Genomic DNA, 12893 nt, shown 5'->3' on the forward strand with positions numbered 1-12893 from the left:
ACTTCTGAAGGCTGATGTACATACTGTGAGATAAACAGTCTAAAAATGAAATTCTAAATCTAAGCACCCAGACATAACCACATGCTTTTCACCTGCTCAGTGCAAATACTCCCAAGGTTGCTACACTTCTATCTACAGAACAAAGCAAATGCTATCCTTAGACTTTTTTGCTCAAATGCAGATGAGCATTCTCTTAGGATACTCTGAGACAATATCAAATAGTAATTACAAAACTATATAGTTCATGTATGTACACATTATATGTATGCTGGTATAACTTGTGTGGTTTATTTCTATAGCTCTGTAGTTAACTTTCAACCATTTAAATGATAATTCAAGCCTTCAAAATCAGCAAAACCATTTCTTCTTATTTGCTATATAGAGCACAGGGGAAGTTTCTAAAGGAAATGCAGGAAGCAGTCAGAGGAGTCCTAGAAGTACACATATAAATTGTAATATGTGACCCAGAGCTGCCCCCCATGCAAAGAGCTCACCTGCACTGATGAAACTGTGACCTTCCATGCACCCCCTCATTGCAACCAGCATTGTGCCTTTCCTTGGCACTGCCTTGTCTGGGGACCTACATGGATGGAAGTGGTTATGCACCAGTCCCCACTGTGCAGTACAGGTGAGCCTTACAGCTACTGATGGCCTCATACAGGGAGGTATTAGCTACAACCCACATTTTATTTGTTGGTCCTCACCCTCTAATACAGGCCCACGCATCTCAGTCAGGAAGTAAAAACTGAGGTGCTTTGGCAAAGAATTTTCTTTGACAAAGAATATCCAATCACACTGTGGATTAGGACTAGAATCAGACTTATGTCTAGATTTTTAGAAATCAAAGGACATTCTACACAAACTTTCTAGAATTCTTGAAGAAGGTTATTAAGTTTTTCATAAAATAACTGTATTTTCTCAAAATACAGCTAGGCACTACTGCAAAGGTACTGTTCATTTTTCCATGTTTATTTGGTACATAGATAAACACTACTTGATAACAAAGCAAATAAAACAAAAATGTCTTCACAGTTCTTGGGAACCAACAGCCAGAACCATGGTATCTCTTAGCTAGTCTGAGAGATTAAAAAAAATCAAGTATTTCAAGATCCACTTTGGACAGGTTATATTAGTCCATTTTGGATCAAAAAATATTTCAGAATGAAAAATCTTTTTAATTCTGAAAATCTTAAAATAGGAGGCTTCAACATTGCCAGTGTGCATTTGGGGAATATTGGGGCTTTTTACCTATGAAACAGGAAGCTAAATGGAATAGCTCCATTTAAAAAAAAAAAACAAACAAATAAACAAATTAAAAAAAAAAAAAAAAAAACAAGCAAAAAAACCTGCCTATCTTGATGGAATCAGACCTGCTTTAGGTTCTCAAACTAACTGCTTACTGATTCTTAATCAGACAGCATGAGTAGGCAGGGGAGATATTTATAGATGGAGCTTTAGGAGGAGTATCTGGTATTTTGTTTACTACTTTAATTTAATTTTATAAACTAACTGTGTGGATGGTAATGAGAAGCATATGAATTGAGGTCCGTAGTGGAAAGAGAGCCAAACTTGAAGTGGAAAGGGAGCTGCCTCTTTCAGCTCAACAGGAGAATAGGAAAGCTGTGCCTAGCACAGCAGTGTGAATAAACCACTTTGCTTCATCAAGCTTCTTCCCACATCAGAGGCAGGTTAGGACTGTTCCCAAACAAAGCTGGCAGAGTCGCGTAGCCATAAACTATGTGTGCCTAAGGAGAAAGAAAATAAAACCAAAACAGAAATAAGCAACCTGAGCAGGAAAGAAAGGACAAAAGTCTCAAAGAGAGAAAAGAAAGAAGCATAATAAACCATATGATTAGGGAATCTTAAGTTGACGTGGCAAGATACCTGAGAGTCAGCAAGTATAGTTAAGGTAGAAATGACGCAGGCTGTTTACGATGGGGCAAAAGATAAAAGGAAACTCATGACTGCCAAACAGATGAGTAAAAATAAGGAGGAGTAGAGGTGGCAGAGCTGAATTGTCAACTACTTTTGTCTTTTATTTGGCAGAAGATGTGCAGTTGTAGTTCATGCTAACATATACACTAGTAAGGGCCCACCCAGGAGAATGGTGCCTTGGAACCCAGGAGAACACTGTGGCTACCAGACATCGCTTCCCATGTATTTTGAGGAGCACCAGGCCAGATCTTTCCTAGCAGCAGCAGCAGCAGGTCTGTGAGCACACACAAGTGAGTACCACCCCAGTGAAAGCCTTCTAGTATGCTTTGCATTAAGCTCCTTGAGAATAAAAGGGCTTTTCTACCTAAAGGACATTAATCTTTATTGTTCTTCTTAATGAAATGGAAGGTTTTCAGAGAGTTTATATTTAACATTCATTTACTTGTCAAAAGCCATCATGGTCATACCATTCTTTCAAGAACTCTGTCCTTTGAATTTTTTATTGTTTCTCAGATTTTCAATCCTTCAATGTTTCTTATGCTTCCCTCACACAAAACTGTAGAATAAACCAACAGCTTTTATTGAAACTTTAAAAATGCTGAACACCTCAACAGTGTTTCGCCAGATCATTCTTCTATTTGAACTTAATGAGATCTAGAATAAGAAATGAGCCAGATTTCTCTACTTAAATGATTGCCTGTGAAACAATCAACTGACATGGAAATGGTCACCATTAGTTTTCAGCTGTAACACTTCTGGGTAGGAACACAATAGCTTGTATCTGCCAAAACTGTCTCAGAAAGGCCACAGGAAGATAAAGAACTTTATGAGAGCTCAATCAGTCACTGAGTCTTTAAGTAATCATCTTGTTCTAGTCACAGCCTGTTTCTTTGTGAAAAAGGACAGTAGGATGCTTTCTCAAGAAAGAAATCAATGACTTCAATGGCTAGTCAAGTGACTAGTCTTTTGTGTAAATTGTTAATAAAATCTTAAAATAGGTATCAAAAAGCCCTTGTCTTTTCAAAGCATGCCATAACTGTCACCTGTACTTAAAATATTTTTTTTGCTTGTAGCAAATATCCACTAGTTTAAAGCTTAACCAACAAAAATCTGAATTATTTAAGAAAATTATGATTTACATTGAGCCAAAATGTCGGATTGTGTTAAAAATTATGCATAAATTTCCCTAACAAAGCTAAGCAGAAAGGTAAGACGTGTTATAATACATATTCATCATTTATTAGAGGTATTTTGGGGTTTGGTTTTTTTGCGGTACAATAAATATAATCTGTCTTCTTCAATGTAAGAAACACACTATATTGTAAGAAGAAAACCAAGGAATTAAATTCATTATGTAAAGATAATAGGAATAAACTTCAACCTCACTTAATATTTCTGAAACCAACACATACATAAGAAAAACAGAGAGAGAAGAAAACAGAGCCATACATCTGGGAACCAAAACCCTGATTTCATCTGAGCTAAGGAAAAGCACTGTGGGCACTGAACATATCCTCCCACGTTTAGCACCAAGAGGCGCAAACTTATTCTGAAAAATCTCCATGCTACTCATACATGGTGATATTAACTATACAGTAGCTAATTACTTTTTTTAAAGAATGCTATTTCCAATGACAGGTCTGGAAATAAAAGCTAAAAAAGAACAGAAAAAATTAATTTGCTGGCTTCATAGTAACAACTGTCATTGCCAGAAGTTCCCGAAGTGTTTCATCAGCTATATATAGAGACGACTTACTCTGTCCCTGGAATTCAGCCATGGATGAAGTGTAGCAAGAAACATTTATGGGACCAACAAATACTACCAAAGCATACCTTGGGCTTCAAAGGTATGGAGAAAATGCTGACTGCACTGACATCACTGGCTTTTGCCAACCCTTTGTGCGGAAGGAAAATCACGGGGCTGAGATGTGGTATGACCATGCCAGCTCAATATGCCCTTATGTGACCTTGAGCAACTCAATTCAGATAAAAATTTTCCCAAAAATCTGAGCGATAGCTTGTTGTTCTACTCTCACTGAGAGAAACAAGCTTATTGTGATGCACTTTGCCACCTTTGAAACAGTGTCAGCAATGCTTCCTTTAGTCCCTAATCTCCACCTAGAAAAGAATTCTCAGGAGCAGAGGCTTTGTCTGTCTAGAAGTCCTGAGGAATCTACACAACAATTATGATTACAGTGTGCTTTACCTGTCATACATCCTTTACCTCTGTGTTTGCCTCTCCAAACTGTTTGTGGCCTGCACACAAACATCACCAGCATTATTCTAGGATGTCAAGCTTGCTCAGGGATTTAGGGTCCCTTATACCCTGGAGGCAGTGTTCCTACTGTTTGTAGGGCCATGCTTAGAGCCCTGCATCCTGCACGGCAGATGGCCCTGGCTCTCAGAGAGGGTTCAGGGCAGGTAGCAGGGGGAATCAATCAACATCTGGTCTCTGCCAGAGTCACTAGGCAGTACTGTGATACCGAGTAACAATCACAAACTGCAAGGCGAGTGCTGAAAGGTGTAACATAGCTGGGCAAACCCTCTAGCAATGGCACTGGCAGGCAGCACCGCACAAGATCATATCTTTCATGAATGAGAAGAGCCCTCAGACTTCACATTCTGACACATTTCTATTCATAAGGAACCACGACACCTAAAATCCCTTATCCCTTGAGCTAGACTCTTGAGGGTGTCTTTTTGGTTTAATGGTTCTTGTCAGGGTAGGTGCAACTCACAAAGATAGATTAGATCATGGACTAATTAAAATCAGAAGCTTTGATAGACGCTTTGCACAGATTAGAAATGGGCAAAGGAAAAACTGGGAAAAGTATATTGCAATTTATATACCCCACTGCAGTCAGTCTATTGGCACACTGCAGTTGTGGAGCAACATGCAGTCAGCTACAGCACAGTACACACAGTAACAGGTGGGGAAACTACAAATAGGGCTGGCGTAAGAGCGGAAAAAATGGCGAGACAGAGCCAGGATTTTAAAAATGGTTCAGTGATGAGAATGCAAGGGGCAGGACTAGGGATATAGCATGGCCTGTTACAAACCTTTTGAAGAAACCTTCACATATCATGTGTTCCCAGAGTCCTGCCTATGTTCCTATTTTATGCTGGCTTAGCCTTACCACACAGAGATACTAAGCAAAGAAGAAACTGTGTGACTGGGGCAATGAGAAAGCTGCAAATGATGGTACAATTTGTACTTCATTAATTCAACCAGTTAAAAAATCCCTTTGCAGACCAGCCTGTGACCCATAACTGATTTAATTTATACTGTCATCTAAAATGGCACCACATCGTTCAGCAATAGTTTTGGTCACAATGAGAGAGGCATGTGTGTGAGAGACCAGGAATTGCAAGGACAATATGCCTTTATTTATCTAGAAACAAACACTGTCAACTAAGTTAGAGTTTCCAGACGACAATTATCTGAGGGGCACAGGTTTTAAACCACTGAGGTATGAGGTAGAAATTATGGGTACAGAATATCAGGCACTGCTGTGTTCTAAACTCAGAATTTGTGCACATTGACTAACTGGCCTCTGACAAATTGCAGTCTCAATGCATTCATTTCTCTTTCCAGATACACCAGTGTAATATCACTAACATAATTGATACTCAAGTTGCAGAATCAAGAAGGCAATCTTGTTGAACAAATGGTCAGTTTGTGAAAATGAATACTATCTGCTTATTATTCATTGCACAGAAGTGATACAAAGATTAATAAAAGCAGCAAATTCATTCTTGTGTACAGCAGCGTTAGGAACAACCTGAATTACTGTTCAACAGGGATAATATGTTCTTTATGTATAGCACATAACAGTTCCTTTGCAGAACTGTTGTCCTTCCATGCTGTCCAAGGAAGTTTTACTCTGACACTCAGCTGTATTAAGAACCTGCACTGAGAAAATGGGCAATGTTCCTGCTGTGCCTGGTGTAAAAACAGCAAGGCCTGAATTTTCCAATTCTGGTTCTAAAGACCGGAATCTGTTTCCTTCCAGCTATGATCCCTCTCACCAACTTCACACACAGTCTTATGTCAGGAGAAATGAATACCAGTTTTGCATACCTTCCAGTATTGGACTGCTCTTGAGATGTACTAGCAATAACCTTTTAATGGAAGACTCTAGTCTATTTTCAATCCTTTTGAACCTGGACAAGTCCCTTGTTTCTTAACTAGCTCACCTCTCTCCCTGCCTCAGTTCAGTTAAGCATAAGTTATAATTTTCCAGAATTTCAAAATTGAACCAAATTCAACATGTGTTTTCTTCTAAGCCAGAAACTGTTCTAGGTAATGTTTCAGTTCATATGAACAGTTACTGGAGGTAGAGTCAGCAACAAAGGTGAAATTACCTCTACAGGCTGTAAGGCTCCATATGTATTTATACAAACTCCCACATTAATTTCTCAGCAGATACAATCTGAACACATCTTCCTCAAAAAAAAAAACATTCTGCAGAAAGCTCATTTTACAATTCAAATGAATGGACTCAAATACATTTTAGGCTTCTCTAGAGGAAATAATTTTGTCATGAATGTGCTTCTAGAACACCATGACACTTTTTCATTTGTTCCGCATATTTTGGTTCCTCTTGTACCACTTTCACTGGTATCCTTGGCACACAGATCACCTATGGAAGATCAGGCTGTTCAGGCCCTAAATTTGAAGGGCCTGATTTTTTACTGTGAAAGTACCAGCAGTGGGAATCGGGAGAGTCACTGCACTTCCATTTGCAGGAGAGAATGTTTAAAATAATGCATGATGGAAATACCAGAAAAATTTAGGATTCTGCTGGGCCTAAAAGTTCAAACCATCAGGCTTACTCAGTGGGGAGATTGTACTCAGTTGGTAATTGTACTCTGTAAAGTGCATAATGGAAAAGACAAATTCCATACTAACAGCATTCATTATCCTAAAACTATCCATTGTATGGGGAAATGTAAGTATACACAGTTTGGAGCATGTACCTCAGTTTTCTTTATATAGACCAGGAATAATACTAATAATGTGAAGTATAAGGAAGTGTGTGAAAATCAAATACCAGATAAATTTGGAATACTTGAAGTACAAATACTGTGATGAACAGTGTGGAAAACTATAAATTATAGATTTGGGAACATGCTCCAATTCAGTGCAACTGACATTCACTGAATAAAGAAGAAAAACCATAATGCTGTTGAGCACTGCTTATGCATTACACTGAACAAAGCACAATTTCTGGGGAAAAAAAAGTTTGTGACTATGCAAATAAAGTCTGCATTCTGATACATATAAAACAGCTTGGAAAACTTAACTCTGGCATAGTCCATCATTAATTAAATTGTGATCTTGTTTTTTTATGATAACTGCACTACAACTAATTATAAATAAAGTATAAATTAAGTAATTATAAATGGGTTCTGAATTGGAAGACAATTCATACACAATGTCAAGGAAAGCACTGAAGGCTTCCAATGCAGCCCAGCAGATGCATAACCCCTACACCTTCTGCTCAAGGAATAACATCATGTCTTGCATCTCAGATCTGTCTGTTGCAGTTCACACACAATAGTCATTAAATGTGTTACAGTGACACAGGCTAGACACATTTTTTTATTAAATTAGTCATAAATTGTTGAAAGTATTTTGCTGCCCCTCTGCAAATTAAAATGAGCCACATACATCACCATACTGTTAAGAATCAGCAGGTAATACAAACCAAAGGGATCACACTGTAAGTAAAGTGAGAAAGATTCTGAAGTGCAACCTCTCCCATGCAGTACTTGAGAGTATCACAGCAGGAGGTGTTCTGCCACCAGGCTTATTTTAAATAAGTGCCAGAAGCACCTAATTCTCAGTGCCCCACACTCCCCTTCACTACATGTTCAAGCCCAGGCTGCCTTCCTGGCCCCTATACTAAGCGCTTGTCAAGCCTTGTGTAGAAATAGTACCCTCATCTCTGCATATCCAAGGAATTGCCTCTGATGTCACAGAATCTCTAAGTCTCTCTCAAGTAGTTTCTCTGCAGAGAACTCCCTTAAGTCCCCAATATGGACAGGGCAGGCAGAGTGTCAGAGAGTAAGAGACACAGTGGAGAAATCACTGACATACACTTGTCAGTAAGAGCTGTTAGCAGTTATCTAGAACATTGCCAGTTGTCAGGACTACTTTATCCAAGGCTGCAAGGCACAGAGACAGTAGGGCCACTATTTTAAATCTGAAAAACATGACGGCTCTAGCAATCAGCAAATCTGGAGATACAGGCTTATTAGTAAAACTCAGATGCATACCTTCATCTAACACACTATTTCTTCTAATAGCAGGTTTTTTCCCCCAAGAATCCCCACAATACGTAAGAGTATGAACAGTTTGCATTCCACAATGAAAGCAAATACAAAAGCCAAACATTTTTTAAATGGCATTGAAACGCAGAGAAAAAATTGGGGGATCTTTGTGACTGCAGATAGTCTGTGTGACTCAGTATCATGAAAATGCACTTTCTGACTCTTTAATGTTTTTAAAATAGAACAGTATTAAATATATCTCATATATGTATGCACTCATATATGTGCACAATGCACAAACATTAAAAAATGTTCTGATTTTTGCAGTTTTTACAGTGCCACTGTCCCAGGAATTACATGAACACATAACTCATTCCTACACAAAAAATACATAAAATAATTAAATTTTAGAATGTGAATAAGCAAAATATGTAACTGAATGTAATTGAACAGCAAATCTGGCACATAAATATTCTCTTCTGTGCTAGTGAATGTGGATCATACCTGTTTTCAGGAATTGTCATATAAAGTTGTGAGCTCATTGTAGTTCAAATCATGTACCAGCTACAGAAAAGGTCCATGAACTGGCAGAGAACAAATGAAGAGATGAAAACATCACAGCCTTCACTGGCCAGCTTGGGAAAAAGGCTGAAATTTATATTTAGTGCATCCAGATAGGAATGACACCATATCTTCTTCAGGGAAAGAGCTGTGATACATCTTAATATTTTTTAAAAGACCCAGAAAGTGGCTGGCTGACAAGCAAATAGAAGTCTGAACAGCTACAGGTCAGGAATGGATGAGTGAGATCTGCTGCTGTTCCAACATCTGTCAATTGCTTGATTAACAGGCAACTGAAGGAGGTGATAGCAAGACTGTACACTGCAGTAAGAAAAGTGTGTTAAGCATGTTCCCTATTGATCACTTCTTCCTCCTTCCCATCCTTCAGTTTATTGTCTCTTTTCCTGTTTACAGCCCTGCTGTGAACGATGAGACATGTCTAGTACACAACACTTTCCTTATAGTTCATTACACCCAAGTCCCCAAAGGCCACATTGCTTTCACTCCAATTACCAAGTTCTCCCAATGCATTAAACAATGTGACTCACAACTACCACACAGTAGATCTATAACACCTACTCTCTCAGTAGATTGTCTGGCATAGGCTCCTTTTCATAATAATAAACAGTAAACTTATACACCCAGTATTGTAATCCCCAAGCTAAGAAACATCAGAGCATGACAATTCACAGCAATCATGAGAGACATTTTCCTACTTTTCATTGCAACTGTTATGCAGCCTCTATAATCCAACTTTCTAGCTGACTTTTTACACAAACAAAAAAGTTACAATTCATCAAGCAGCTCAGCACTGAAAGGACAGCCTTGTTCTTCCACTGTTTACCTTCTCCATTTGTCTTCCTTACTCACCCTGATGCTCCCAGGATGAACTAGACTACGTCAAATGGATACAAATGGATTTACAAAGATGACTATTGCCTACTCTTTTCAAGATGATGCTTTCTCGGCATGTGTCTAGCTGAAGCTAGTTTGCTTATTTTGGGTTTATTTCTCCTTATATAGAATATATATTTTAAAGCTTCCTTTACAGCAATTTTGATTCAAAAGCCTTTAGTTTATATTACCATATCAGAAAGCTTTTAATACAGTAAAATCCCCAAAACAGCCTTCCACCACCCCATCTAAAGTGTTTCTATTTATTATTAGATCTGGAATGCAGCTCAACATGAGAATTTATGGCTGGGGGAAGCTACAATAGATTTTCAAGGAAATCCAGGAAAACGTGACACTGTCTCCCACTGTAGTCAGTAAGTCTATGATGTGCTGAATGCTCTACCTAGCAAGGAAACCTTTTCTAGCCCTTCAGTTCAACTCAAGAATTATTCTCCCTTCAGACCTGATTCAGCAGTGAGAACTGCAACTCCCTGTCACCTCAACCACCACTGAGCGGTGACAGGTGACAAAACTCAACATGACCAAGCAATGTGTGCTCACAGCCCAAAAAGCCAACTGAATTCCAGGCTGCATCCAAAGCAGCATGGCCAGCAGGGCAAGGAAGGGGATTCTGCGCCTCTACTCTGCACTTGTGAGACCTGGAGTGCTGCATCCACCTCCGGTGCTCCCAACATAAGAACGTGGAACTGTTGGAGCAAGTCCAGAGAGGGTCACAAAGTCAGTAACAGGACTGTGAACACAGGCTGAGACAACTGGGGCTGTTCAGCCTGGAGAAGTCATGTGAAGAGCAAACAATAACTTACCAGTATCTGAAGGAGGATACAGGGAAGCTGGAGAGGGACTCTTTGTTGAGAACTGTGGCAATAGGACATGGGGAATGGCTTCAGACTGAAAGAAGGTAGGTTTATATTAGATGTTAGGAAGAAAATATTTAATGTGAGGATGGTGAAACACTGGAACAGGTTTCCCAGAGAAGGGGTAGATGCCTCAATCTTGACAGTGTTCAAGGCCAGGTTGGAAGAGGATCTGAGTAATCTGGTCTAATGAAAGGTGTCCTGCCCAACGTGGGGAGGCTGGAACTAGATGACCTGTAAGGCCCTTTCCAACTCAAACCACTCTGTGATTCTATGAATTATGCTTGATTGTGTCTGCCTCCAGTTACACCAGCAGCTACACCACAGTTATACAGTTTCACGGACCTCACCAGAATTACGCCTGAGATTCACTGATGCAAGTGTAAAAAGATCAAGCTCTTATAGGAGAAAGCAGACAGGGAAAATAAACCTTAACTCCCTCATTTTAGATCTGTGCATTGCTATAGGACAAAACAGCTCTCATCTCTTTGCTTCTAGAAAATGCTCAGCCAAGGGAATAGTGGCCTCAAGGCCTTACCAAGGTGTACCTTGCAGAAAGATACTGCCTCATCATTTCACAATGCCCACCGATGAAGGGTGACTGCTGCATTGTCACAGGGTAAAGAAAGAACTAAAAAAGGAAAAAATACTTTCATGCAGCCTAAAGAACACATTAAAGCACTGTTCTTCCTGATAATAACAGAAACTCTATAAATTCAGAGACCACAGGTGTATTCTTATAAATGATAATGTTTTAATAGGGAGCAGATATGTACATGAATCAAGAACAAAGGACATGGATTAGCTCAGAGTAGCAGATTTAACTGCACAGTCTCCCAAACGACAGAACTTCAGCATGCCTCCTAAAACCAACAGCAAAACACAATATATTCTTTGACACTGAGATTACCTTGGGTGAACAAGCTGTTCAAGTTACTGCTCTGAAACACAGATTGGCTTTTAGTTCAGTTAGCAGCCACATACCTACATTAAACACACAGATTTGTTAACACCTACTTTTGCTTAAAACATTAAAGAACTTCGTATACTATGGAAAAAACGATAATCTCTGCATATCTTAGAAAGGTTTTACTCTTACTTCATTATGCTGCAATTAGATTGTATTTTAGATGCCAGGCACTTTCACATTCCCAGTTAGAACACAGAACATACCAAGAGTATTAGCAAGTAATGAAAAGCACAGAGAAGGTGGCTTTCTTCTGTGTCCTTCAGAATTTTTCATCATGGTGGCTCTCTAGATTACAGAAGGTGCTGCAAGAAGGAAAAAAGAATCTTATTAGTAAATTGATTAATAACAATTTGAGAATGCTTAAGAGCGTATAATACAAACACAGTAATTTGGTATGTAAACAGTAAATTGCATAGGTTGAACTCGATTCCTTCACATTCACTCTGGCATATTACAATCAAACACTACTGAGCATTCCCTTTTTTTTAAATGAGATTCCTTTTTCCTCTACATGAAATCCCTCCCACCTCTTGCTTACAAATGAAACCAAACCAGAAAGATGCATTCCAGGAATGCAACTCACAGGTGTTTGGTCAGAGAGAATGAGATCTGGTCTGCATAAAACTTCTGAAGTGCACACAGTGTGATGAGGGTTCCTCAGCACCAGTTCATTCTACAAATCTCTTTCTGCTGGGTTGCATTACTTACCAAGGTAGATGAAGCTCTGCTCAATGCACAGGTGATGAGGTGAGTTGGAAGAAAAGGAATATAAAGATTAGACCTCTCTCTATATAAAGACATTCATTATATTTTCTCCAGAAGTACCACAAACTCAGTGGTGGTACTTTTACAAAAGTAAAAAACTTTAAAAGTTTCATAGTGTCTGCCTTTCTCAATCACGCCTTTTTCAAACACACCCTAATGCTTACAAGTGAATAACTTACAGAAAATGCTTGAAATGGATCACCTTTTCCCCAATTAAAAATTAGCATATGATAATTTATATTATAAGCCTGGTTTTCTTGTTTTAGAAACAACTTTCTGCCCCTTGTATATTTTCTAGATATTTTAATGTTTGGTATTTTTAGGCATGGAAACACGTATACTTCTGCAGGTTTTAAGCTATGCAAAAAGTAAGGTCACATGAAGTTTAATGAAAGAAAAGGATGCACAGAAGCCACAGGGAATGTGAAAAAATGCAATAAAACTAGGCTTTTGGTTTGCACCACTCCCAGCCAGCTCCTTTGCTAGGTGATCAGAATCTCAAATGTTAGAACTATCAGAAAAATAATATTAATTCCTGTTAAATCAGTTATATCCTCCAAACACTTTGACACTGTTATAACTGCAGTGGTAGCAACTCTTACCAGCTCAGCAATTGC

General features: G+C 38.8%; 1 long non-coding RNA gene across 1 annotated transcript; it reads right to left on the reverse strand.

The window, feature by feature from the left end:
• Positions 1 to 949: 949 nt before the first annotated feature.
• LOC130251054 (uncharacterized) lies at positions 950 to 12893 on the reverse strand. Its single transcript, XR_008840088.1, has 3 exons — positions 12220 to 12893; positions 10491 to 11813; positions 950 to 1745 (listed from the first exon to the last, which is right to left on the reverse strand). It is a non-coding gene; the product is annotated as an uncharacterized LOC130251054 (long non-coding RNA).

This window comes from Oenanthe melanoleuca, chromosome 3 (genome assembly GCF_029582105.1).
Source record: "Oenanthe melanoleuca isolate GR-GAL-2019-014 chromosome 3, OMel1.0, whole genome shotgun sequence".
Classification (NCBI taxonomy): Eukaryota; Metazoa; Chordata; class Aves; order Passeriformes; family Muscicapidae; genus Oenanthe; species Oenanthe melanoleuca.